Genomic DNA, 1,419 nt, shown 5'->3' on the forward strand with positions numbered 1-1,419 from the left:
ACCCCTCCCACCCCTCCCAGGAAGGTGGCGGCGGGGCGCCTCAGCTGGCCCGGCTCCTTCCGTTCCCTCCTCCGGCGTCAGATCCCGTCGCGCCACGGCGTCGGCGTGCTTGCCGACCCCTCCTCCCTGGCCCTCGCCCGCCCCTTCCTCCGGGCTCCGGCTGCCCCGGTCGCTAGCCAGCGCGTCCTCGCCCCCGCTCGCCTTCTCCTGTGTCAGATCCGGGCGCCCGCCAGCGCCTCTGCGGTTGTCGGCGCCGGATTCCAGGAGGAGAGTGTCGGGGCTTCTTGGCTGGGTCGGTCTAGCCTTGGGATGCCGCGGTGGCGTTCTTCCTCCCGGGGCTACGGCCATGGCTCCAGGGTGGAGGCTCCATGGTGGATTTTTGGTGGTTGCCCGGCGGCGTCTACCCTTATAATGCACCGTCCGGGAGCATGACAGGCTAGCGCTCCATTCGCCCTCCTCCCTGCAGGTGCGGCTCCGGCACCGGCAGTCATGGACTTGCGTCCCTCCTGTGTCCATGCCTGTCCAGAGTAGCTCCTGATCCGGCGCCCCCCGTGTTGGAGTTGCGTCTTCTTCCGACTCCTCCGGCTTGTCGGTATCTCGGCGGCTCCGCACCCATCCCCTGCAGGTGTCCTTCTTTGGCTGATATCCACCCCAGTGCGGCTTCGACTCCAGCGTGCTCCTGGAGCTGCGTCCCCCTTCCAGCTCCTTCAGCTCATCGGTTGTCCCTGCGGCTCCGGTCCCGGCAGGCCGTATCTGCGCCTCTCTCCGGATCCGGGCTCGTTTGGGACTTCAGCCATCATCGCCCTCCCCCTTCCTGCCTGCATCATCGATCCAGCCACCTCCATGTCCCATCCGCCTGTTCTGCAGCTCATTCTTCCGGCGGCTCCCCTTCTTGTGGGGGTGGTTCCGGCCTACGGCCAGACTTCCTCATCTCTGAGTTTTGCTCCGACGGCTTGGGATTGCTCGGACTCAGCCAGGGCGAAAGCCCGACCTTTTAAGGCTGGCAGCGGCGACACCTGCGGGTGCCGTTTCCTTCCTGGAGGCGCTGTCATGGCCGCCATCTGTGCCCTACTTTGAGCGTCAGGGGAAACCCTAGGTCTGACTTTTCGGATCGGACGGCGGCGACGCCTCAGCGTCGTTCTCCTTCTTGAAGGCGTTGTCTTGTTTGCTCGCGGCGTCCTCGGCAGTGGATTTAGAGATGTCGGTCGTCTTGTTGCTTTTGGTTTGGGCTGCGTCCCAGGGCGTTGAGTTTAGCCGTGCTTTTCTCTTTTTGTTGGGCTGAGCATCCCATGTTTCTCTGCTCCGGGCGCCATGCTCACGCCTACTGCGTTCGTATCATGTGTTGTACCATCCCCTGTACTCTTTATTAACTTTTTCTATCAATGGAATGATACGCAAGCTTTGCGTATTCGAGAAGAA

This window comes from Triticum aestivum, chromosome 6B (genome assembly GCF_018294505.1).
Source record: "Triticum aestivum cultivar Chinese Spring chromosome 6B, IWGSC CS RefSeq v2.1, whole genome shotgun sequence".
Taxonomy (NCBI): domain Eukaryota; kingdom Viridiplantae; phylum Streptophyta; class Magnoliopsida; order Poales; family Poaceae; genus Triticum; species Triticum aestivum.